We start from the raw sequence: 27,096 nt of genomic DNA, 5'->3' as shown, positions 1-27,096 counted from the left end.
TATCTATCTATCTATCTATCTATCTATCTATCTATCTATCTTTCTATCTATGGCACCAGAGTCTGTGTAATCTCTGAGTCCATGTTGGTCTGAGCTTGCAGCTCATGGTCACAGCTGGAAACGTTGCAGGCTGCACTCATTTCAGGACGAGTCTTCCTAGACTGGCAGGGCAGGATACTCCAGGATACTCCAGGATACTCTATCTTCCTCTCAATTTCTCTCTGTCCTATCAAATAAAATAGGAATGAGGAAAAAAAATGGCCACAAGGAGTGGTAGATTTATTGTGCTGGCACTGAGCCCCAGCTATAAACCTGGTGACAAAAAAAAAAATAAAACAAAACAACAACAAAAAACCACCTGGCCTGAGGCAGGAAGAGGTGAGGCAATTGGCCAAAGAAGCAGTGTGTGCAAAGGCCCAGAGTGACGGTGGGCAGAACTGGGTTCCTGCAGGCAGCAGCCAGCCATCTGTGGAGCTGGGTCAGAAGGTCATTGGGGACCATATTTAAGATCCTGGTGATATGACCCTACACAGTGGGACTTCCAGTTCTTTTTTCACTCTACTCCAGGATTTCAGGGACTCCCCAAATTAGGGGGAGGTGGCAGAGATCTTGCATGAAAGCATGTGGTAGGTTTTTTATTTTTATTTATTTATTTTTATCAGAGCACTGCTCAGCTCTGGCTTATAGTGATGAGCGGGATTGAACCTGGGACTCCATAGCCTCAGGCATGAGAGTCTCTTTGCATAACCATTATGCTATCTACCACCATGTAGTTTTTTAAAAAATTTCTTTATTGGGGAATTAATGTTTTACATTCAACAGTAAATACAATAGTTTGTACATGCATAACATTTATCAGTTTTCCATATAACAATACAACCTAGTTTTTTTTTTATTGTAGTAAAAGACATATAACATTAATTTTACCATTCCAACCTATTTTATTGAAGGGTAAATAGTTTACAGTACCATGCTGGCACATGGGTACAGTTTCTCGTCTCCCAGTGACAGGTGTCTGCACAATACTCTCACCCCCAACTTAGGTCCTTTTCTGCCATCTTGCACCAGGACTCCAATGCCCTCTACACCTTTCCCCTACCCCTCCTTCTCTCTTCCCTCCCTTTCCTTCTCCCCGAGTTCTGGCCCTTTCTAAGCTAATTCACAATGCTGTGTCACTAGCACCACTATCTGCTCCAAGAACTTTGTCATCCAGACAGACAGAAGCTCTTTACCATCCCTGCTTTCTCCACCATTCAGTCTGCCCATGTTCCTTTCTGCATAATTGTATTAGGAGTGAGTTAGCAAAGTACAGATTTCAGGGGGGAGTCAAATTCACACGTGTGTGTGAGTGTGTGTGTGTGTGTGTGTGTGTGTGTGTGTGTGTATGTATGTCTCCTGGTTCCCACCAATTGGGCCCCCCACTCACCCACCATGCAGCTCTCTTCTCTGAAGGATTTGCCTCTTCTGGGTGTGACATGCAGTGTTTGTCCTTTTGGGTCTGGCTGAGCTCACTTAGCTGAATGATGTCAAGTTTCATCCACATTGTCGAGCACATCAGAATTCCATTTCTGCTTATGCCTGAATATGGTCATTATGTGACAGGATTCCCACTTGCTCCTGGAGGTGCTGGCAGGCTGGGGAGGGCTTCTGGAAAATGGCAGAGGGGCACCTGCCAATGAGGCTGCTCTCCAGTCCACATGTAGGAGGCTGGTGAGGAGGGTCCATCTGGGACCAAGTCCCCAATGACTTCTCTGTCACTGAACATAGCTCTGCTGGCCGACAACCCTTCAGAGAGTGAAGGCTGTGCCCCAAACACTCTAAGAGCCCTCAGATGTTCTCCTGCCCAATTTCTCCTCTGTCATGGGAGTTGGGGCTCAGGGAAGAGGGTAGTCCCCCAATATTTATAGCACATCACCTCCCTTCTCTCTCTCTCCCTGCCTGAGGTCATTGGGTCAAGCTATACCCCACCAGCATGCCCATGTCCCCCCACCCCTGCCCCAGTAGCCCCAATATCCTGAGCCAGCCTTGTCCTCAGAGCTGGGTTTGGAGGAGACAGAACAAGCCCCAGGGATGTCGATAACGGGGTCATAATCCAGCAGGATGAGGCTGGGTTCTCTGGAGCCTCGTAGCATTTTCCCAGCCCCGGCCACTTTATTACCATATGGCTGAGCGATGGGGCCCGGGGGACCTGCGGTGCCAGCAGCCCTCCACGTCCTCCCCATTGATCAAACTGCAACCAGCTGAACAGATCCCTGCCGCTCCCAGCACCTCCCCTGCTCCCCCATCTCTTCCTCTGCCTCCCCCTTCCTCAGGCTTCCCCTATGGATGGTGGGGAGTGGGTCCTCGGCATCCATGGGTGTCCGGAGGTTGTGACATCAGTGTTGCTTGGTTCTCAGTGTGTGACCTTGGGACTCCTTTCTCTTTCAGAGCTGTGAGTGGGTGGCGCTCTGTGATCTCCCACACCCTGACTACTGGGGACATTATCATTGTCATAGATTTCAGAGCAAACTGTCTGGCATTTCCTTCAAGGTGGTGACAGAGTGAGGGAGTCGGGTGGGACAGAAGTGATGACACTTTGCCTGGACGAGGCTTCTCTGGGGGAATAGGTGACATTAGTCCCAGGCCAGAGGACTAGACACTCTTTTTTTAGGCTTCCTTGCATTCTTCTCCTATTAAAGCAGAGTCTGTGGCGGGGTGGGGGGGGGGGGAAGACCCACGCCCATGTCCCCTCACTTTTGGGAGAGGCCACTGGGCAGAGGCTACAGGGCAGGCAGACAAAGCACCCAGGTGCTGCCCTCACCCATTGAGTTTGGATCCTTTTCACTGTCTCCTGCGGCCATGTCTGCCATATTCTGGAGCTCTCTGGAGAGGATATTTCACAGATGATGGAACTTGCCAGTCCAGGGTTTTATAATAACAGCATTAGGCCAGGCCATACCAGCAAGCAGTTGCCAGTGATTTACTTTCTTCCCAAGCAGCAGGAGTTCCTAACTGAAGGATGGCTGGGCTTCAATGCATGAGGCAGAGGCAACAGATGACAATGTCTTCATCGCTCATTTTTGACTTTTGTTTATTTTTTAAAAAATATTTATTTGTTTACTCCCTTTTGTTGCCCTTGTTTTATTGTTGTAGTTATTATTGGTGTCATTGTTGTTGGATAGGACAGAGAGAAATGGAGACAGGAGGGGGAGACAGAGAGGGGGAGAGAAAGATAGACACCTGCAGACCTGCCTCACCACCTGTGAAGCGACCTCCCTGCAGGTGGGGAGCCGGGGGCTCGAACTGGGATCCTTATGCTTTGTGCCACCTGCGCTTAACCCGCTGTGCTACAGCCCGATTCCCACTTTTTATTTTTTACTGCTCAGCTCTGGCTTACGGTGGTGCTGGGGATTGAACCTGGGACCACTGATGCCTCAGGCACAGGTCTTTTTGTATAATTACTATGCTATCTCCCCAGCTCTACCCCACCCTCCACCCCCCCCCATGCTTTATTTTTTTTACCCCCCCCCCCCACCAGCAAAGCATTGCTCAGCTCTGGCATATGGTGGTGCTGGGGATTGAACTGGGACCTCAGAGCCTCAGGCATGAAAATCTTTAAACTCACCAAATTTCCTTCTTCTTCCTCCTCTTCTTTCTCTTCTCCTTCTCCTCCTCCATCTCCTCCTCCTTCTTCTCTCTCTCACCTCCTCCCACCTCTCTGTCAACAGGGTTGTTGTTGGGGCTGGGTGCCTGCACAACAATTCCACCAACCCCCCCAGTGACTTGTTTTTCCTAATAGAGAAGGGAAGAGAGGGGATATAGAGAGGGACAGAGAAAGAGAGACATCTGCAGCACTGCTTCACTGTTCTTGAAGCTTCCCTCCTGCAAGTGGGAACCAGGGTTTTGAACCTGAGTCCTCAGGCATGGTAATGTGTATACTGTGCCATCTGTATCACTACCTGATCCCTACAAGAACATTTTAAAAAGAAAATTTTTTTTATTAACATGGGAAAGTGAGAGGGACATGAAATGCTGGGAATCAAACCTAGGATCGCATGCTTTTAGGTCCAACATTCTAGCCACTGTGCCACCATTTGGACCATGAGCCTGGCTTTTAAACTTATTATTATTACTATGACTATTATTATTTAATATATTGTTGGGAAATGAACCCAGCGCCTGCCTCAGTCTTGGCATGGCATGGTTTCAAACTGCTGAGCCATCTCCCTTGACCCTCTTGAGAGGTTTCTGTTTCTCTCATTTCTGTCTCACTGGAAGTCTGTCTGTGGCATTGCAGGATGGGCCCTCTCCGCTCTGTGCCAGCACTAGTGGGCCTTAGGCTTGCACAGCTCCCTAGTTCTGACACCTGCCCTGTCTGCCCATGGAGGCCAGGGAGCTGGGGCAACTCAGTGGCCTACCCCAGGGGTGTTGGGGTCTTCCCACTGTTATCTCAAATGAGGCCTCACATACCAAGAGTGTGTGTGTTACCAGCCTCAGGAAGGAGATGATCAGGAAAACTGTATCAAGATGCCCCTGTGACTTGGGGGGTGGCTTGGGGAGACATGGGGGAAACTGTGGGGGTTGGAGGGTGGCAGTAGACATATGTCCTCTAGTTCTAGTTGGGGTCCTAACTACGAGCCATCTGCAGACTAGTCTCTGTCTTCTGACTCTCCTCAGTCATAGCTTTGCCTCCCGCTTCCACTCCATGGCACACCAAAAGCATCAAAATAGGGTAGGAGGAAATTGGGTGATGGCACACCTGGTGGAGTGCACACTTTACTATGAGTGAGGACCCAGGTTCAAGGCCCTGGTATCCACTTTCAAGGGGGAAGGTTCCAGAGTGGTGGAGCAGGGCTGCAGGTCTTATTTATTTTATTTTTTTCCCCTTTTTGTTGCCCTTGTTTATCGTCATTGTTGTTGCTATTATTGGTGTTGTTATTGCTATTGTTGTTGTTGGATAGGACAGAGAGAAATGAAGAGAGGAGGGGAAGACAGAGAGGGGGAGAGAAAGATAGACACCTGCAGACTTGCTTCACCGCCTGTGAAGTGAACCCCCCTGCAGGTGGGGAGCCGGGGCTTGAACCGGGATTCTGATGCTGGTCTGTGTGCTTTTCGCCATGTGTGCGTAACCCGCTGCACCACCTCCCGGCTCCCTGCAGGTCTTTTCTTCTCTGTTTTGCTCTCTGCATCTCAATTTCTTTCTGTCTCAATCCATAGAAAGAAGATTTTAAAACAGACAAATTATGCTGACACCAACCCCCAAGGATGTTACTGGTGGGGGTGGTGGAGGAAGGGTAGGCAGTAAGGATCCTACCTGTATTTGGCAAAAACCGCTCCCATCTCATGGTCAGACCATTCAGGCCTGTACTGAAAGTCTATCATCAGACAGGCAAAGAAGGTCAGATGTAATAAGACAACCCAGAGAGTTATAACTTTCAGAAGCAGATAAAGTTTGAACAAAAGCTTTTTTGTTTATTTATTTACTTTAGATAGAGACAGAGGCAGAGAGAGAAAGAGATCACAACACCAAAGCTTCTCTCAGTGCAGTGGGAGCTTGAACCTGGGCTGTGTACATGGCAGGGCAGCGAACTATCTGGGTGAGCTATTTCACTGGCTCTGAATGTAAGTTTTTCCAGCACGTGGAGGTGCAGCTGCGCAGAGAGGAGGAGACAATGGGCGAGCTGACTACTGTGCTACTCTTGCTCTTTGCTTTGTTATTTGAAAATGTTTGCACCTTTATTGTTTTTGTCTTTGTACTTTCTCTATTCTCTGGGAGTCATTCTCTCTCTCTCTCTTTCTTCTTCTTTTTAAAATTTTTTTTAGATTTATTTATTTATTTATTCCCTTTTGATGCCCTTGTTGTTTTATTGTTGTAGTTATTATTATTGTTGTTGTTATTGATGTCATCATTGTTGGCTAGGACAGAGAGAAATGGAGAGAGGAGGGGAAGACAGAGAGGGGAAGAAAAAGATTGACACCTGCAGACCTGCTTCACTGCTTGTGAAGCGACTCCCCTGCAGATGGGGAGCCGGGGCTCGAACCGGGATCCTTACGCCGGTCCTTGTGCTTTGCGCACTTTTCTTTTCTTTTCTTTTCTTTTCTTTTCTTTTCTTTTCTTTTCTTTTCTTTTCTTTTCCTTTCCTTTCCTTTCCTTTCCTTTCTTTTCTCTTTCTTTCTTTCTTTCTTTCTTTCTTTCTTTCTTTCTTTCATAGCTCAATGTGATATATATATATATATATATATATTTACCAGAGCACTGTTCAACTCTGGCTTATGGTGATGCTGGGGACCTCTGAGCTTCAGGTATGAGAGTCTGTTTGCATAACTATTATGATCTCCCTCACTCACCCTTGAACTATTTACTCATTTTTTACTTTTTTTTTTAAGATAGAGATGGGGGGGGGGGACAGAGAGAGACCACAGCTGTTTTTCTGGCCTTAGCTGGAATATATTTACTCTTCAATACTGTTCTGACTGCGTCTCAAATTGAATTATTGTATTTATAATATTCAGTAGTTCCATTTACATTTTGACATACACATTTACCTGTAAGTTTTCCTAACAAAATTCAAGGGTTATTCAGTACCCCTGTAATTCCTGCCATGTGCACTTAACCCGCTGCACTACCTCTGTAATTCCTTTGGGGAAGTAACATGTGTGCTCAGTCAGGTTCAGTGGCCCCCTGGGTATGTAAATAATTTAAAAAACTCTAAAAATCTTATGAAAAGCCACTGTTCTGTTTACATAGCTATCATTATTATTTTATAGTCAATAGTTCAGTGTTCTCCTTTTTCCTACCAATTTCTGCACACATACATTTATTTATTCAAATATTTGTCTATTTTGCTTATTAATGAGTAAAAGAGAGAGAAAGAAAGTGGGAGAGAGCAACAGCGCCACTCTGGCACATTCAATGCCAGGTATTGAACCCAGGGCCTCATGTTTGAGTGTCCAACAGCTTATCCACTGCACCACCTCCCAGGTTGCACACTGTTTTTTATATTCCACTTGTCCCCTTAGGTTCACTTTTCCTTTTGTTGAAATACATCCCTTTAGACTTCTTTCAATCAAAGTCTTTGCATATTTGGACAAGTTTTAATTTTGATTTTAATCTTGAGTGATTCTTTAGCTGCAGGTGAAACTTTGTTCTTCTTTTCTATTGCTGGTACCAGGCTCATCCTCTAACTGCTGATTCTTTTTCTTTTCTTTTCTTTTCTTTTTTAGATAGAGACAGAAGATAGATAGATGGATAGATAGACATCTATGGCCATACCACCCTGAACACGCCTGATCTCATCAGATAGATGATAGATAGATAGATAGATAGATAGATAGATAACCACAGCATTGAGGCTTCCCTTAATATAGTGGGGGCCCGGCTCGAACCTGGGTCATGTACATGACAGAGCAGTGTACTATCCAAGTGAGCTATTTCACCAGCCCTCTAACTGCTGATTTTGCTTGAGTATTGATGTTCATGTGTTGAAACATAGCTCTGCAAGCTCACTTTGAGGGAACATCTCCTCTGCCCTCTTGATCCTACAACTGTTGATGTGCTGTTGCTGCCTTAGTTCTCTTGAGACCTGAGTACAAAACCATGACTTAAAAGATTTTTATTACCATATCATATTATTTTATTTATTTATTTCTACCAGGGTTATCACTGAGGTTCTGTGCCTGCATGATTTATTTTCTTTTCTCTTTCTTTTCTTTTCTTTTCTTTTCTTTTCTTTTCTTTTCTTTTCTTTTCTTTATTTCTTTTCTAAGCAGAAGGTGAGAAACAGAGGGAGCAGGGAGACGGAGAAACGCAGAGAGACAGACAGAGAATGAGAGTGATGACTACATTGCTCCACGACTTGTAAAAGGTGCTTCCATGTAGTGACTGGGGGCTCGAACCTGGATCCTCCTGCACGGTAAAGTGTGAGGTCTTGGTTTAGTCCTTCTCTTAATACTCTGCTTAGGGCTGTGCCATCCTTGGTGACTGTGTAAACACTGTGAAGCTGTTTGCTCAGCCAGCACACAGTCCAGTCAGGCCAGTTTCCTCTGGCCTCTCTAGGTTATGCTCTATTCACTTTTTTTTTTATTACTAGGGTTATCTCTGGGGCTTGGTGCCTACATAACAATTTCATTGCTCCCAGAGACACCTGTTATTATGCCTTTTTTTTTCCCTATGGTGGTACAGGGGGTTGAACCTAGGACTTTGGGGCCTTAGGCATGAGAGTCTGTTTGCATAACCATTATTTATCATCTCCTTTAGTCCCAGAGACCTCTGCAGCACTGCTTTACCGTGAGGCTGTGCCCTGCAGGTGGGTACTAGGAGCTTGAGTCCGGGGTCCTTGTACTTGGTAATGTGTGAACTCTACTGTGTGCCAACCACCCAATCCCCACTTTTTTCTCCTTTAAAATATTCTCTGCCAAGACAGGCTGGTAGTATGGATCGACCTGTCAATGCCCATGTTCAGCGGAGAAGCAATTATAGAAGCCAGACCTTCAACCTTCTGTATCCCACAATGATCTTGGGTCCATACTCCCAGAGGTTAAAGAATAGGAAAGCTATCAGGGGAGGGGATGGGATATGGTGGGAATTGTGCGAAGTTGTACCCCTCTTATCCTATGGTTTTGTGAATGTTTCCTTTTTATAAATAAAAAATTAAAAAATAAAAATAATTCATTAAAAAAGTAAAAAAAATGTATATATATTCTCTGCCACTGCTATAGGCTTATAGAACATAGGAGGATATTGGTGATGGGACCACAGAGCACATATGCCAAGAACCATCAGGACTGAAGCATCACCTGCTTTAGCAATGCAAACTTCAGTGTCATTCTATCTATAGCAGCTTTCTCCCTCTTCACCCAGTGGCCAGTGCCAATGACCTTGAATGTGATGACCTGGTTACAGCTCCTGTCTGTTAAAGCTCATGTAACTGACGCCATAGGCTCACCCAGCCTAGTGCTATATGTTCTGAGAGCCACCAGAACCACTCTGCTTGGCAGCTCTTCCTTTGGGGGCTTCAGCTTTCTCCTTTCACTGGCCACATGGTCAGGGCCCCACCCCAATCTCCATCCTTCTGTCAGACCCTCCAGATCTCTGCGGATGCTGGAGCTATTCCCCAAGCACTGGCTCTGACATATGCAGCCCTGGTCCTTCTCCCCCATCAGCTTCTCTTCCTGCTCAGCCTCTGCTCCTGGGGCAGCACCATGCTCATAGAGCCCCAACCAGAAGGACCAGGGTTTTCAGAGACCCCGGGCATTAGGATGGCAGCATTTTCTGGCTGGAATCCCAGATAGACAGACAGACTTAGACACACACACACACACACACACACACTCTCTCTCTCTCTCTCTCTCTCTCTCTCTCTCTCTCTCCCTCTCTCTCTCTCTCTTTTTGAAAGACAGGTGAGTTTATAGCTGCTCTGTTCCTCAACTTACATAACAGTTCCTCTTGTCTTTACAAGTACTTTAATGTTTCAGAGGTTCACATTGCCAACCACCTCGCCTTGTTCTCAGTATTACTGCCACTTTCCCCCAATTAGAGGTGACCTGATGTCGTAAAGCTCTGGAAAAATCCCAGAAGGGAATGGTAAAGTCAAAGTAGAAGTCCTTGGCTGATGTTGGCTGCCCAAAGTGGGCATCAGTGTACTCATGGCCTTGAGGTCTGAGTAGTCCTTGTCCTCTGCCCCCACCCCCTACAGTAGTTTCCAGGCACCAGGTCAGAGCTTCGGACAGCTAGGACCTTTACTTTCTTTAGTTGAGAATCCCTTCATTGGGCTTAAAATATTTCTTTATTTTTTTAGCCGCCAGGGTTATTGCTGGGGTTTGGTGTCTGCACAGTGAAGTCCCTGCTTCTGGCATCTCTCTCTCCCTTCCTCCTTGCTCCCTTCCCTCCTTCCCTCTCTATCTGTTTCTTTCTTTCTTTTCTTCTTTCTCCTCCCTATTCCTCCTCCTTTTCCTTCTTTTTAATAGAGGGAGGGATAGATGGATGGAGAGAGAGAGAGAAATTGAGAGGGGGGAAACGTAGGCAGGAAGAGGGAAAGAAAGACACCAGCAGCAGGGCTTCACTGCTCATGAAGCTTCCCTCCTGAAGGTGAGGACCAGGGAGCTTAAACCAGGGTCCTGTGCATAGTGATGAATGCACTCTACTGGGTAGGCTACTGCTTTACCTCTCTCTTCATTTTTTGACAGACGGGAAACCAGAGCAGTGCTTAGCTTTGGCATGTGGTGGTTCTAGGGATTGAACCTAGGACAAATCCTGTGCTCTAATAGTGCGTTGCTTTGTCTGACCACTCAGCTCTGGCTATTAGTGGTGCTGGGGGTCAAACATGGGACCTTTCACACACAAATACTGACTTCTACTTCTTCTCTGTCTCCCTGTCCCTGAATGAGTTCCTTGACTTGCTTCCTCTTGGTTCCAATAGGATACTCCTGGCTGGGCCCCAGATATAGTCACCAGTTCTGGTCCTGAAATACTACTAGATCTGAGCAGTATTGATACCAGGCAAGGCATAGCATCAGTAATACACAGTGAACATCTTAGGTTCTGGCTTCACAGTTTACCATATGGATTTCTTTCCTTCCTTCCTTCCTTCCTTCCTTTCTTTTCTTTCTTTCCTAGTGCTCTGACCTATGGTGGTACTAGGGACTTGGGAACCCAGAGCCTCAGACATGGCAGTTATTTACATAATCATTATGCTGTCTCCCCAGCCTTTTAAATTAAACTGCAAGGCAGAGGTTACTGCCACCCACTTTCCAGAGGAGATGGACTGTGATGGACTTGAGACTGTGTCTCAAGTGTCATCTATGTATGAATCACCCAGGAGCTTAAGAAAACAGAGATGGGGAGTCAGGTTGTAGCGCAACGGGTTAAGCACACATGGTGCAAAGCGCAAGGACTGGTGTAAGGATCCTGGTTTGAGCCCCCGGCTCCCCACCTGCAGGGGAGTCGCTTCACAGGTGGTGAAGCAGGTCTGCAGGTGTCTGTCTTTCTCTCCCCCTCTCTGTCTTCCCCTCCTCTCTGTTATATCCAACAATGAAGACAGACAACAATAATAACTACAACAACAACAACAAAAAAAAACAAGGGCAACAAAAAGGGAATAAATAAATATTTAAAAATACTAAAAAACAAACAAACAAACAAAAAAACACAGATGCCCATGCAGGTGACTGGCGTGAGGAGGGGTCAAGACTCTTCCTTCCTTCCTTCCTCCCTTCCTTCCTTCCTTCCTTCCTTCCTTCCTTCCTTCCTTCTTCTTCTTTTTTTTTTTAATGGAGAGAAACAGAGAGAAATCGAGAAGGGAGGTGAAGCTAGAGGGAGAGAAACAGAGAGACATACACCGTCCTGCTCCACTGGTGAAGCTTCCCCCCTGCAGGAGGGGGTCGGGGCTCCGTCCTGGGTACTTGTGCGCTACAATGTGAGTACTTAACCAGGTACACCACCACCTGGTCCCTAATCATATATACATATATACATTTTTCAATTATTTATTTTTATATATTTTTCTTTATGGGGGGATTAATGGTTTACAGTAACAAAAAATAAAATACAGTAGTTTGTACATATGTAACATTTCTCAGTTTTCCACATAACAATTCAACCTCCCTCTAGGCCCTCTGCCATCATGTTCCAGGACTTGAACCCTCTTCCCACCCTCAGAGCCTTTTACTTTGGTGCAATACACTATACTCAATCCAAGTTCTGCTTTGTGTTTTCTTAGTTTTCAACTTCTCTTTAAAAATTTATTATTGGTAATTTAACAATGATAGACCAGATTGTGGGATAAGAGGGGACACAATTCATACAGTTCCCACCACCAGAAGACTCTGTTTTCCAGAGTCTTCTGGAAAGGACAATGCTACTGGCTGCTTTTGGGGAGGGAGGTGCCAGGGAGTTTGGCAAAAACCAGCATGTCTTTTTTTTTTTTTTAATTGCCACCAGGGTTATTGCTGGGGCTTGGTGCCTGCACAATGAATGCTCCCAGTGGCCTTTTTTTTTTTTTTTAAACCTTATTTATTTATTTTAAAATTTCTTTATTGGGGTATTAATGGTTTACAGTTGAAAGTAAAATACAATAGTTTGTACATACATAACATTTCCTAGTTTTTCACATTACAATTCAACCCCTAGGTCCTCCTCTGCCATCATGTTCCAGGATTTGAACCCCACCCCCCCACCCCAAGAGTCTTTTACTTTGATGCAACACACCAACTCCAGTCCAAGTTATTTTTCTTTTTACTTGATAAGGCAGAGAAATTTGAGAGGAGAGGGGGAGACAGAGAGGGTGAGAGAAAGATAGACACCTGCAGACCTGCTTCACTGCCTGTGATGTTTCCCCCCTGCAGGTGGGGACTGGGGCCTTGAACCTGGGTCCTATTGAATTGTAACATGTCCACTCAATTGGGTGCACCACTGCCTGGCCCCAGTCCTGAGTTCTTAAGTGACTGAACTAGAGTCATGCCTGTCTGCTGGTCAAGCCTATTCTCTGGGTCTGTGGCTCCATCCAGGACCTTGCTATCCATTCACTTTCTTTGCAGGAAGCTGGTGGGTGGGGGGCTTCATTTTCAGGGATGGGAAGTTTTGCTCAGGGAAGGATGGTTCCATCAGTTGACTGCCCACCCCCACCCCAAGGAGGAGGAGAAGAACGAAGGTCTTTGTCTGGGGAGAAGCAAGTACCACAGCCTGGCAGCCGTCAGTGGGTCTGCTGGAAAAATTAATTTTTTAATTAAAAACATCTTTTTCTCCCTCTTCTCTTTCCTCTTTGCTTTAATGTCTCAGTCTGCAGTAATTATGAGTCGCTCTGGGGAGACTGAACCTTAGAAAAATTGTTGGTGCGCCGGGTGAGGAATTTATCTGATTAACTTGGGTCCAGCCTCTGGGAAAAAAAAGAGAGAGAAATAAAAAGGGGAAAAAAGGGCAGGGGGGAGGGAGTTACCAGCTCCTCATTCTCCTTCTGGCACAAAACTTTGTCACTGGACTGGGTGGCCAGGTGGGTGGGTGCCTGGGGCTCCAAGGGGGCAGGTGAAGAGGTAGAACTCAGTCCCACTGCCTCTCCCCCCATGCCCTGTACCCCTCCTAGTCTGCCCCTTAATCCTGCCAGCCTCCTGGGGCTAGGCTATGGCGCTGACCATTTCTAATGGGGGGGGGAGAGGAAGGTGCTGTTTTGGATTTCCTAGAAGTAGAGCTGGCAAAGGGTGTGAAATGCCAGTGATGATGGACTGAGTATTTCAATGGTGCCCACAGGTGGTGAGGGGCAAGAGGGGCAGTGGAAGTGCTGGGGAAGGAAGGGAAGTGTTGGGGTGAAGGACTCTGGGGCTATAAGAAGGCCATGTGGGCCTGAATTCTTGGATCTGCACCCTTTGGCTATGGTCATAAACCTGCAGCCTCTCCCCACCACCTCAACACACATACTCTGTCCCCTGAGGAGGCTGGTTGGGCAGGGTCACTGGTTCTGGTGACCAGTGTAGCTGGTTCTAAGATGGCTACCCACAGAGCCCAAGAGGAAGCGCATGTCATGGTGCATGTCTTGCTAGCTCAGATTCAAGCCCCAGCACCACATGGGAGGTGCCAAGGCACTGAGGGAAGCTTCAGTACTATAATCTCTCTCATTCTCTTTCTGAATTAAAAAAAAATGACTGGGAGCAGCAGAATCTTGCATGCAGACTGCAACTCTGTAAAAATAAACAGATACCTAAATAAAAAATAGGCATCCAGAAGGTGGGCGGACTTGGTGGGGGAAGTCAGGGTGGAGGGTAATCCCTGGATATGGTGGGTGTCCAGGTGAAGGTGTGGAACAGCATCTGGGGGTCTCTGTGTGGAGGTGGGTGAGTGGGAAGGGGTTGATGTAAATGGGAGAGAAGTAGGAAGCACAGTCAGTTGGCGGGGGGGGGGGGGGGGAGGGTTCCCCCCACTGCTGGGGTGACAGACCCAGGACCCCCAGTGCAGCTTGGGAAGGGGCCCCCAGAGAGGCAGCAGGAAAATCAGAAAGCCTGGAGCTCCCAGCTTTCATGGTCCTCTGTCCTCTGCTCTCTGGGCAGTTTTAGGAGGAGGAGGAGGCCTTGGTGTAATGATTCCCCACAGCATGGAGGTTGATAGTTCCGGGAGGGAGCACTCTGTGCTGTGGATACACAGGCATCTGCTATGTGGCACTGAGACTTGAATCCGGGTTCTGCAGGCACCCTGCCGGGAAGGCTATCTCCCCAGCCCTGGGCTACATCATCTTAGAGTCTGAGAAGCTCTTGGCCTACATTCCAGGAAGTGTCTGGGGACAGACCTGACGGCCTTCTGGGAGTGGTTATGGGTGTGCTCTGATTTATCCAGGCTTAACCTTCCCATTGCCTGAAAATTTTCATCTACTGCAAAGTTCTGCCTCCAGGAACACACGGAGAGTTGGGTCAGTCCTCTAGGTTGGGATCACCTGGGAGTGTACCTTGAACCAAGTACCATCCCTGGGAGCTGTGTTCTAGCCTGTCTGGTGGGAGGGGGATGTCTGAGCTGCTCAAGATGCCCCAGGCAAGTCCTATCAGCTGTCTTTGCAAGACTGGGAGCACTAATTCTTTTTATAGGAGTAACCAGCCTAGGGCCTAGCCAATCACAGTTGCTCTGGCTTCTCTGTTGCTAGGTGCTGGAAGCAGCCTTCCCATCCTAGAAGGGCTTGGGTTTTTTGTTTGCTTTGTTTTTTGTTTGCTTGTTTGTTTTTAAGTCCTGTCCTAGATCTGGAGCCCATCAGGAAGCTGGGTGCTTGAGACAGATGAGCTTAAAATGTCCTGAGCATAGTGTCCAGGGGTAGAAGAGAGTGTGGGCGATCCTGGAGGAATTCCAGAGCCCCCCCCCCCCCCCCCCCCCCCCGCTGAAGAAGAGATTTTTAGACCCTGCCTTTGTGTTCTCAGCACAGCTGCAGGTACTCAGATCTCTGTTGCCCGACATCACACGCACCTATGCACCTACGTCTGCGTGCACTCGCTCACTCACACTGTTCACTTACAAGGTTGGGGGCACCAGTGTGTCCTGGAGCCCCTCTTCCCCAGAGCCCCACCCTACTAGGGAGAGAGAGAGGCAGACTGGGAGTATGGATCCGCCAGTCAACGTCCATGTTCAGCAGGGAAGCAATTACAGAAGCCAGACCTTCTACCTTCTGCAACCCACAATGACCCTGGGTCCATGCTCCCAGAGGGATAGAGAATGGGAAAGCTATCAGGGGAGGGGTTGGGATATGGAGATTGGGTGGTGGGAATTGTGTGGAGTTGTACCCCTCCTATCCTACGGTTTTGTTAATGTCTCCATTCTTAAATAAATAAAAAATAAAGGTTGGGGGTATATCTATTTTAGTAAAAAAAAAAGTTTTTTTTTAATGAGATAGAGTGAAAGGCGCCACAGCATCAGGGCTTTATTCAATGCGGCGGGGCTAGGCTTGAACCAGGGTCATGCACATGGCAGAGCAGTGCACCAAGTGAGCTATCTCACCTCTGGGTGTCTGTATTAACCTCAGGCCCGAGTCCTGGACCCAACACCCTTTTGACTCTCGAGGTCAGGGATGGAGGGGACCCAAGGGATGGCATGGGAGGACACAGGGAGAAAGGAGTATCCTGCTTGGCTAGCACTGTGTCAACATGGGCTTGGAGGTGGGGGTGGGGGTGAAGGCATATACATGCAGGTCTGTCCCTGTACACGTGTGTGCATTCATACATAGGCAGAGAAAGGACACTGGTACCTCCTGGCCCAGGCCTTGTGGCTTTTCTCCCCTCCTGCAATGCCTTGGGTCCTGGGCTCCAGCTCCCTGTGGGCCCGGTGCCTTGAGCCCTGCTCCTCCCACCTCCCCCTGCAAGCCCACCCATAGTAGCAACGTCTTGATGAAAAATATCGATGAAACCCACACTCGGTGGAGCCTGCTTCAGCTCCAAATGGAGAAAATCCAACCCAATCCATCATCCGTCCCCGCAACAGGGCCGCCAGCAGCCCACCTGTCAGCAGGCCTGCCTCTCCTGCCGGCCGCTCCCCACACAGTCTATCAGTCAGGAGTCCATGGAGGCTGTAGGTGGAGTCCAGGACATGCCCCCTGCCCAGACTCCTGGCCCTGGATCCTCAGGGAAGCCAGGAGTCCACACCCCTGCCCGGTCTGTTCTTTCTGGGGAGCCCCACTTCTCCTGCCATGGAAGGGTGCCCCTGTGCCTTCTTGGGCCTGCTCACCTGGGGCTGCTAGCAAGAAGAGGCCCAAGCCAGGGTTGTGGCCCTGCCTCACTCTTGACTCTGCACTCTTGGAGCTTCCACTTCCACATCTGCTAAAAGGGGGACTTGCTCCCTAATATGGAGGTCAGGAAGGGTGTCTGTGAATGAGGAGGTGCAGTGTCTGCTAGGGCCCCTGTGGTGGAGCTGAGGGTGTCTCACAGCAAGGGATGTGTCCCCTATAGGGACTTCAAGGAACTGAGCCAGTGGGTGACATTTATGAAATGGGCAGTTTCTTTTTCTTTCTTTCTTTCTTTCTTTCTTTCTTTCTTTCTTTCTTTCTTTCTTTCTTTCTTTCTTTCTTTCTTTCTTTCTTTCTTTTTTTACCAGAGCACTGATTAGCTCTGGTTTACGGTGGTGCAGCGGATTGAACCTGGGACTTCAAAGCCTCAGGCATGACAGTCTGTTTGCATAACCATTATGATATCTACCTCTGCCTGAAATGGGCAGTTTCCAAGGTGCGCTTCTCTGGAATAGTCAGAAGGCCCGCACAGCCATATGGGGGACTGAGCCTTCCAGCTGGGACCTGTATCTTGCAGCCCTCCATCAGCAAGCCGTTTACTTCCTGCTATTTGCCTGATGTCAGATGGTGGTGGTGGTGGGGGAGTCTGTTAAAAAAAATGTTAGCATGCTCCCCGGGCTGTCACAGGGCAAGATGGGTACCAGAGTGAGAGCAGCCTGCACACACAGGTGCTCTGTGTACTTGCTGGAAGATGAAATGGTGGACACTGAGTGACAGAGGCCCATCTCTGGCTGTGACTGGCTGTGAGGATGGTGTGGGGGGCTCTTCTCAGCTGGGGTGCCCCTGGAGAATGTGGGAGTGGGGTGAAGGGGAAAGATGCAGCTTTTTCTTCTCTCCCCATCCCTCGCCTCCCACAGCTAAAGCAAGTCATTTTCCCATGAGCCAGGCCCTTCCTCAGTGTTGTGTGGAGGAAACAGAGGAGTCCCCATACCCAGCTGGTCTCGGAGACGCCTCATGTGGTCACTGTGGAAGGACTTGTGAATAAGGGTGTGGGGGCTGAGAGTGGAGACCCTCTCAGATCTTTACCCCATTGTAACTTAGAAACTTAAAAACATATCTGGATAGAAACAGAAAAATCAACACGGAACAGGGAGATAAGGAGAGAGAAAGAGAGACATCTGCAGCACTGCTTCACCACTGATAAAGCTTTTCCATGCAGGTGGAGATTCCAGGTGAGAATGTTGGGCCAGAGAGGACCTGGGTTGCCTCTGGAGGCAGGCTTTTCTACCCAGAAGTTGCAGCCTGTAGGCACAGGGCTGCCCAAGAGGAAGGATGCCATCAGTGGACCAGTGGTGGCGACCAGGACAGCTGAGACCGCTGATCGAGCACTTGTGCCAAATGCCTTCAGCAGCTCTCACCCCAGTACTAGGGCCCCTTTCATTGAGAAACACCCACCGCACAGGGAGGGGCAAGCCACCACCCGATTCATGAACTTCACAGGACAACTCTCCTTGGTGGTGAGTCTAAAAATCAGTTCTCAGAGTGTGTGTGGGCCAACAGCCTTTGTCCCCAGTGTGAATGTGCCTGCCTGGCTTGGGGCCTGCGTTGGGGCCTCCAGACTCTGCCGCAGGAGAAGCTGTTCAGAACCCTGAACAACACATCTGGCTTCCTTTTTTTTTTTTTTTTTGAGGGGTGGCGGTGGGAGGCATTGGGCTTTTCAGAATTGCCTAGTTTCATCATTATGTGGATGGGATATGAGAACGAGGACAGGGCCAGGAATCACTGGCCTGTCACCTGAAACAGAAGCAAAGCCAGGTTCGCAGACACAGAAATCTGTCTCTCTGTGAGCAGGCAGGAGCGCTTTAAGGGGAGTCCTACTGTAGCACTGCCTGGGAGTGCAGGCGAATGGCTCTCCTTATGGCCTCTGCCACGTGTTGCCTGAACCGGAATCTGCTCTGCTGCTCTCTGCCTGCATCACCCAGTCTCTTTCTGCTTTAGCTTTGTCACCTCTAGAGTAGAGGCGATGGCACACCTAGCTCGGAGGGTGCCAAGACAGTTCAGCAAAGTTCATAAAGCTGAACTTCAAGGAGTGCTTGACATGTAGTTAGTGGTGTGAAATGTCTTCACCTACTTATTTATTTAATCAGAGAACTGCTCAGCTCTGGTTTATGGTGGTCCTCAGGATTGAACCTGGGAGCTCTGGTACCTCAGGCATGAGAGTATTTTTTTTCTTCTTCTTCTTCCTTCCTCCGGGGTTATTGCTGTGGTGTGGTGCCGGCACCATGAATCCACTGCTCCTGAAGGCCATTTTCCAATTAGGAGAGGGATGGAAAAATAGTGCAGTGCTTATACAAAAAGATTCTCATGCTGGGGATGGGTGGTGGCACACTGGGCCAAGCACACCTAGTATGAAATGCAAGGACCCACTCAAGGATCCGGTTTGCACCTCCACTCCCCACCTGTAGGGGCTTGCTTCATAAGCATTGAAGCAGGTCTGCAGGTGTGGTGCTAGGGAATGAACGGAGGGTCTCACACATGCGTGATGACTTTAAATATTGAATATTCTGACCTAATAAAAAATTCTATATACTTGGGGGGGGTGAGAGCAGAGAGGAGAGAGACAGACAGACACACACACACACACACACACACACACACACACATACACACACACACACACACACACACACACACAGAGAGAGAGAGAGAGAGAGAGAGAGCAAGTAACACCGAAGTATTCCACCATTCATGGTGTGCTGGCTCTGGGCAGGAGGCTGGGTTGGGTCAGGGAGAGGTGGTTAGGAGCTAGAGATGGGCACACGTTGTTTCTCTTTTATTTTATTGCCATAAGGGTTATTCCTGGGGCTTGGCACCTGCACAACAAATCCACCACTCCCTGCCACCATTTCTTTCTTTTTTTCTATTTTAGTATACAGGACGGAGAGAAATTGAAAGGTGAGAGGGAGAGGGAGAAAGACACCTATAGATCTGCTTCACTGCTTGTGAAGTGTCCCCCCCCCTGCAGGTGGGTAGCAGGGGGCTTGAACCTGGGTCCTTGTGCATGGTAATGTGTGCACTCTAGCAGTGGTCAAAATCCAGGTAAACAAAGAGACAGCTGAGCTTGGCCCCTCATCCTGTTTTGTGACAGATATAATTCTAGGTACGAGGCTGCCTTGAATGGAGGTGGCCACATGCGGACTAGCACCCAGGAGCTGAGCCCTTCTAGAATCTTCCTTACCTCCCAAACTGGCCTGCCCCTAAGTCTGAGAGGCCATTATTGCACCCAGAATTGGGAACAGACATTGCTGGAACAGGTCCTTCCCCATGGGTGCAGGGCAGTGGAGGGGAGCCACCAGCTTCTCCTCCCCTGGGCAGGTGCACGGAGGCCCCAAGGGGACCCTGACAGCAGGGCCGAGGTGCTGTAGTGACCATGATGGCGCAGGAGGCCTGCAGCTTGCAGCAAGCATACAGTGTCAAATGGGGTGCATTGCTCTCTGCGCAAATTAAAAATTAAAATTAATCAAACACTCAAATTGATTTCCTCCCCGTCTGTTTGCTGTGCTGTGCCAGTCGGATGCCTGCCTGCCCGGCTGGTCCATCCCAGCTCCACGCCAGGGTGGGGCAGCTCAGGCCGTGGGGGAACCGCAGGGTCCCTCATTCCACGCAGGCTTGGGAAATGGGGGTGAAGGGTAACCCAGACAGGCCCCACTTCTGCCTCCCACCCTCACTCTGCAGCCCCAGACCCAAAAGAAAGGGAGGGAAGACAGATGGGAAGCGAACCTGGGAGGCAGGGCCCGGGAGGAGACATGAAGCAGTGCAAGTGACCACTGAGCGGCCTGGGTCCTCCCTGGCTCCTGTCTCTGCTCCCGGTTCCAGCACCAACCACAGCTCTTTGTGCTCCTCTGTCCTCTATCAGCTCTGACCCAGCAGAACACTTACCTCCTCCCTCCCAGCTTCACCTTCCTCCCAAGGAATCGGGATGAGAATTCTAAAGTGTGGAGGGCCCGGGAAAGGGGTGTGTTGTAATGCATACAGGGTGACCTTCAGTGCAGCCCCTGGGTCTGAGCCGGCTTGGAGGAGCAGTTCCTGAGTTGGAGCAAGAGGGCCAGACCTGGGGCCAGTTGGTGGTGCGCTGGGTTGAGCACATTTTCCCATGCACAAGGAGCTGGGATTGGGCCCCTGCTCCCCACCTTCAGTGAGAGGCGCTTCATAAGTGGTGAAGAAGTGTTGCAGGTCTCTCTCTTGCTCTCTGTCTCTCTCTCCCCCTTCCCTCTCAGTTTCTCTCTGTCCTAGCAAATAAAAAAAAAGGAGGGGAAAAATGGTAGCTGGGAGTGGCGGGTTGGGGGGTTGGTGGCTAGAGCACAGAGCCTTCACTGGGTGGCTGGTCTGGGACGGCGGGCAAGGCAGCATGGAACGGGGTGCTGGTGCAGGGTGCTGCAGCCCCCTGGGGCCCCTGCAGACAGTGAGGGGCTGGGGTGGGGAGGCAGTGCACAGTAGGCAGTGTTTACTCTGTTGAGAGGCCTTGGGGGCCCCTTGCCTGCACCCCTTCTTACCCAGACACCCCCCAAATCTTGCTTCTTAAGTCTCAACTACCTACCCACAGACCCCACCCCCACCCCACAGCCTTCCTCCACAGACAGAGTTGGGGGTCTGGTCCCTGCCTCCCCTTAAGTTCTTCAAGTCCATGCACCTCCCTCCCTATGGTGTTTGTGGAGCTCTGCCTCTGGGCCTGTCACCTTTCCCCTCCCCGCCCCCACCCTACCTATGTTGTGGGTGCTTGCTGGTGTTTCTTCCTGTGCTTATGTAGCCCCTCTCTCTTTTCTTTTTTCCCCTCCTTCCCTTCTTCCTCTCTTCTTCTCCCTCCCTCCTCTCCTCCCCTCATCCCTCACTCCTCCTTCCCTTCCCTGTCATCCACCCCCTTTTTTGACCCCACTCCCCCAATCACATGCCCCAGTATCCACAGCGGCCTTAGTACCTTGTTTCTCTTAGGAGTGAGGGAGACTGGGTGTCTCATACATGAAGCAGCCTAATGCTCCCGCAGCTCCCTGGGGTGCAGCTGGCCCTTAGGGAGGGGCAGATGGGCATGGGGGTGGGCAGGGGGATGGCTTGGCCCTCTCAACAAGCCAGCCTGGGCCCTGCTAACCTGGCTTAAGGGGGCAACCCCAGAGTTCTGCACCCCTGGAGCTCCCCCTAGCTCCCCAGAGACAGGTGGGTTCACGATGGAGCTGGACCCACCCTTCTCTGTTTAGCCTCAGTTTCCCAGACAAAGGGGGAGTCTGTCCAGTGGCACCTGAGGGCCATGCAGCTATGCAGGGGTGTGTGGCTGTGCTGGGGGGGGGGGCAGAGGGTGAAGATGTTTATTTCTATTTAGTTATTACACATCAGAGCACATGATCCTTCAGAGAGGGAGAGAGAGACAAGGTGAGACAACACAGAACTACTCCACCATGCATGGAGCTCCACTTGGTGGAGCTATGTGGTGTCAGGGGCTCGACCCCAGGGTCCTCAAACATGGTAGGTAAAGTCTGCACTCCCCCAGCCCTTGGCTAAAGTTCTAGGGGAGAGGGTGTCCACTCAGTGGTGCTGACCTTAGGCTCCCCGGGGGAGGCCAAGGAGGGAGCAGTGTCCCAGAGGAGTAGCTGGAGGTGACACTCAGAGCCCCCATACTCTCCCCTGAAAACACAAGCCCAGAGACTCACCTGGTCCCTGATTGGACTTCAGGCCTTGCCTTTAGCTCTGTGGCTCATTTATTATTCTACTACTTGTTTATGTTTATTTTATTTATTAAATTTTTCAAAATTATATTTATTTCCTTTTGTTGCCCTTGTTGTTTTATTGTTGTAGTTATTATTGTTGATGTCGATGTTGGATAGGACAGACAGAAATGGAGAGAGGAAGGGAAGACAGAGAGGGGGAGAGAAAGACACCTGCAGACCTGCTTTACCGCTTGTGAAGCGACTTCCCTGCTGGTGGGGATCCGGGGGCTCAAACCAAGATCCTTACGCCAGTCCTTGCACTTTGTGCCACCTTCGCTTAACCAGCCGTGCTACTGCTTGACTCCCTACATTTATTTTTATTACTTAATTGCAGAAAGAAATTAAGAGGGGAGGGGAAGACAGAGAGATACCTGCAAATCTGCTTCACTGCTTGTGAAGCTTCCTCCCACAGGTGGGGAGCGGGGGTTTGAACCCATGTCCTTGTGCATGGTAACATGTGCCCAGCCCCTCTGAGGTCTATTTTGACTGTTGTATGTTCCTTATGTCCTTGTGACAGTCTGTGACCCAGGACTGACCAGAGGATAGAGAGTACGTGTGTAACCTTCACAGTTTGGAGGGGTGGACACTGGTCAGCCATCCAGCTAATGTCTAAGTGGAGGTTATGACAAGCTTTCCCTCTTCTCACTGTGCTGCCAGATGAGCCACCAAGTTCAAGTCCTCAGCTTGCTCACCTGGGCACCAGAAGGGGGGTAAGTGATCCCAGGCTGCAGGGCGCTGACTGGCATTTGGAGGAGCAGCAGTGTTATGTCTCCAGGGTTCATCCAGGGGCTCCCAGCTAAAACTCCACTCCCCACAGGGCTCACTGGGACCTGCACTTCTGACCTGTCACCCACAGTCCTACGTCTGGTTCCCTTTCCTTGTGTTCCAGTCACATGGACTTTCTTACCTTCCTCTGACCACAGAGCCTTTACACACACTCCTGCCCCATCTCTCTGCAGCCCCTCTCTCCCCAAATTAATCTCGATTAAACCTTAGGTACCTGATTCAGGTCAAAAGTCACATCAGGCAGAGAGTCTCTTCTGACTGCCAAGCCCAGACTGAATTTTGACTTAATGGCAGTCCTGGCCTTCACAGCACAAGCCCCCCTGTGATTTTACACATCTTTACCTGTTGGTTTCTGTCGGTCACTTTCTCTAGCCTCTAAGTCAGGGGTGGGGAATGCACATCCCATGGGCAGTAAACAGCCTGTGTCATCATTTGGTCTGGCCCTGCCCAGCCACTCGTAGGCAGGACTCAAAATTCCATAAATCTAGGAGCTTTTTACATAGCAACATCAAACATTAATTTTAAGTTGATGACTTTGTATAGCTCGTGAATGAAGTTATAAATATCCAAATGGCCCTTGGCAGAAAGAAAAAAGTTTCCCCAGCTCTCTAAGTCCTCTGCTGTGTTTCCCCACAGCTAGCATGGCACCTGGCACAGAGCAGGACTTCCTTAAATGTTGGCGAACAGAATAAAGAACTTTCAGGGACTGGGAGGTGGCTCAGTGGGTAAAGGCCCTGGATCACCAGCCTTCAGGCCCTGGCTTTGATTCCTGGTACCACACGAGAGCACCAAGGACAGCACAAGAATGGGAACTCCATGGATGGTGGAGTGGTGATTTGGTGTCTCTCCCTACCCTCTACAAAGAAAACATAGCATTGGGTCGGAAATACTCAGAGGACACAGGAACACAGGTTGGACAGCATCTATGTGTTTGGGGCAGCGTTACTTACCACAGCCAAAATGTGGAAACAACCTACAGGCCCAACCACAGACAACTGAATGAAGGCGTTGGGGGATATACAGAGTGGAATACTACTCTGCAATCAAGAAGGATGAGGCTGCATCATCTGGGACAAGATGGATGGACTGAGTGAAATAAGTAAAAGGGTGAGGGATAACTACCAGATGATTTTGTGCATTTTTGGAATATAGATGACTTAAACAAATGAACTCATGAAAAAATAAGAAAAAGGTAACCAGACGGTCTCTTGGACTCTGTGGGCACTAAAATGGTTCTGAGGTCAGGAAAATAACTTTGGTGGCAGGTGTGGTGATTTACACACATTATGTATGGGTATGAAAACACCCCTGAGAAGGCTAGAAGACAGCATAATGGTTATGCAAATGGATCATGCCCGAAGCTCCGAGGTCCCAGGTTCAATCTCCAGCACCACCATATGCCAGAGCTGAGCAGTGCTCTGGTCTCTCTCTCTCTCTGGCGGGCAGAGGGAGCAACAGCCTCTAGCCACTAGCACAAGGGTGGGACTTCCCCAAAAGATCTCTGTGCCTGGCTCTCTCCCTGCAGAACCTTTTGCTGGGAAGCCAAGGACTGGACCCACTGAGAGAAAAGAGATGCACAGACTTATGGCTTCTTTGGGGTGCATCAGCTTGCCCCCCCCCACACTAGTGGAAGAAGTGGAGGCTCAGAGAGGGTGTGATATCTGCTGGAGGGTGCACAGCAAAGCTGGAGGGGGAAAAGGCCCAGACATAGGTCCCAAGGTAATGTGGTTTCCAGAAGCCAAGAGAGCAAACCAGGTGGCCGGCAGGGCCTTGGGGAAAAGCTGTTTGTCTCTGCCTGGCCTCCCCCAGGGCCCACCTGGAACCCGCCTGGGATATGTGCTGAGCCAGAGCAGGCAATGGCTGTGAGCTCATCGCCCTCAACGCCCCCAGGAAGTCTGCAGGGAAGGCAGAAGGAAGACGGCCAGGGTGGGGGGGGGGAGGGCCAGTGGGGTGGGGGTGGGGAACACAGGACACACACACAGAGGGACAGATGGTTGGGCCACAGAGCCAAGGGCAGGCGTGGTCAAGGAGAAGGGCACTGCTGGGTCATTTCCCTGCATGCTTCTTATTTTTTTCATTTTATTTATTTATTTTCCCTTTTGTTGCCCTTGTTGTCTTTTTATTGTTGTTGTGGTTATTATTGTTGGTATTGATGTCGTTGTTATTGGATAGGACAGAGAGAAATGGAGAGAGGAGGGGAAGACAGAGAGGGGGAGAAAAAGATAGACACCTGCAGACCTGCTTTACCACCTGTGAAGGTACTCCCCTGCAGGTGGGGAGCTGGGAGCTGGGGGCTGGAACCGGGATCCTTCCTCTGGCCCGTGCGCTTCGCACCACGTGTGCTACCGCCCGACTTCCCCTGGATGCTTCTAACACCATCACCCACTGACCAATGTGGTGGCTGGGCTGTTTCAGCCCCACCACACGGGAAGGATGTGGAGGCTGGAATGGGCGCTGGATCTGCCTGGCACCACAGTCTGGAGTCTTTGCAGGGTGTTTTGATAGGTGGGCGAAGAAGCCTTGCCCTTCCTGGGCTCTCTCATCTTGGCCACTGGGGAGCTTGGTGTGCCCGCACTTCCAGCTCTGGCCAGCAGGGGGAAGCTGTGCTGCGTCTGGCTGCAGGGACTGAGCGCAGAGGTTGGGACTGTAGAGAAGATGGGGAGGAGACATCCCCTTGAAAAGTTCCTGGATGGGCAACTTTTCGCCAGGCCTCTGTGTAGCTCTAGGAGAATTGGGGGTGGGGTGGGGGGAGCTTCTGGTTAGACTTGTCAAGTGGCACCCCCCCCATGACCCAGAACAAAGTGGAAATCCCGGGTTTGAGTCCTCCACCATCACTACTTCCCACTCTCCCATTCCCTCCTTCCCTATTCCCCAGCTTTGCACCTGCTCTACTCTTGGTATGGAATTCCCTTCTGGTCTGGCCAAATCCTACCCATCCTTCAATACCCAGCTTCAATGTCACCTGCTCCAGCAACTCTCCAGCCCTCCTCCCTCCAAGCTCCACCATACCGCCCCCCCCCCCAGTTCTCTCACTGAGAGCAGAAAGTGTCTAAATCATCAGTGTGTCCCCAAGACCTAGTGCAGCACGGGGCATGTAACACAGGCTTAGTGAGCAGATGAGCAAAACGTACCGCTCTGTGGGACTTGGGGAGCAAAGTGCAGGCCAGGAATGGGAGTTGAGAGTGGGAGAGGAGGCTGGAGAAGGAAGGTCACACAGATGAGGGAGGGGCAGGCCCTGCTTGGGGGTGGGGAGGGCTGGCATTCCGGGGGGGGGCGCAGGGCACGCTGTCCTGCGGGATCTACCAAAATGCCAAAGTTGGGCGAACGTCCTTCCAAGAAGAGTAAACTAGGGCCCAGAAAGGGGCAGGCATTTGCCAAGGTCACACGGCAGGGGTGGGAGAGCGCTCTGTGGACAGGTGCACTAGGATCCCGGACAGTCGCCTGCCCGCTCGTCCTCCTCGCTCGCAGCCCGCAGGCCCCCCACGCCTGGCTCCCCCTGGGCTCGGCAGCCGGCGGGCACCAAGCGCCCCCAGTATGGCGGGTGCCGGGCAGCTCGCTGCCGCCCGTCTCCTTGACTCACCTCCAGTCCGAGGGCCGGGCTCCCGCCGGCTGACAGGGCGCCGCCGCCCAGCCGGCCCCGCGCGACCCCGCGCCCAGACCCGTGCGGCTGGGGGCAGGCGGAGCCCCGCGCTCGCTGGTTAAGCCGGCGGGTGGGGGAAGTCGACCGCGGCCGCCCCCGGGTGGGAGCGCGGGGCCGCGCGCGGAGGGGAGGCGGGCCGGGCGCGCTCGGACCCGGGGCCGGGCGAGCGGCGGGCGGCACCCGCGTAATGCGGAGAATGTGAGACGCGGCGCCGGGCGGGGGCAGGGGCGCGAGAGGACGGCAGGTGTGGGGGGCGCGCGGGGGGCTAGCCCGAGGCCGGGGTGGCGGAGTGGTGCCCCCGCAGGCGGCTGGGCCCGGGGCTTTGTGGGCACGGGAGAGGCCGAGCCGTGGTGCGTGTGCCCGGGCGCGCGAGTCGGGCGGGTGGCCGCGCGCCGGGTTCCTGCCGGTCTCGGGTCCGGGGCCGCGCGCGCGCGCTCACGCTCACACCCGCACGCACACGCCCTCCCTGCCTCGCTCGTCGCCGCGGCCACCATCTCTGAGCCGAGCCCTGCGGAGCGGGAAGCGGGGAGCGCGGAGCGGAGCGGCGCCAAGCCTGGGGATGCGGGCCGGGAGCGCAGTGGCGCGCGGACGGCGAGTCCGGGACGGTGAGTGCGGCGGGGCCGGGGCGCTGCAGCGGGGCGGGTGCGGGGGCGCAGGCCGGGGCGCTGGGGTCTGCCCGCCGGCAGCGCCGCGTGCGCGGCCTCTGATTGGGCGGGAGCCTCGGGGGCCGCGGGTGGGGGTGGGGTGCTGGGTG

At 51.0% G+C, this 27,096-nt stretch overlaps 1 protein-coding gene across 4 annotated transcripts in view; it reads left to right on the top strand.

Annotated features, from left to right (window-relative positions):
- LINGO1 (leucine rich repeat and Ig domain containing 1) overlaps window positions 1–27,096 on the top strand; it is a 288,113-nt gene that overhangs the window by 77,292 nt on the left and 183,725 nt on the right. For 3 of the 4 annotated variants that reach the window (XM_060174731.1, XM_060174728.1, XM_060174729.1), the window contains exon 1: window positions 26,787–26,947. The exons of the other annotated variant lie outside the window; for it this stretch is intronic. The gene's annotated coding sequence lies outside the window, so the exon portion shown is untranslated. Of the gene's footprint in view, window positions 1–26,786; window positions 26,948–27,096 lie in introns of those variants that run through there. 4 annotated transcript variants of the gene reach the window in all.

This window comes from Erinaceus europaeus, chromosome 16, assembly GCF_950295315.1.
Source record: "Erinaceus europaeus chromosome 16, mEriEur2.1, whole genome shotgun sequence".
In the NCBI taxonomy this organism is placed as follows: Eukaryota; Metazoa; Chordata; class Mammalia; order Eulipotyphla; family Erinaceidae; genus Erinaceus; species Erinaceus europaeus.
Note: the sequence above shows the minus strand (reverse complement) of the source record. Positions and strands in the feature narration are given on the sequence as shown.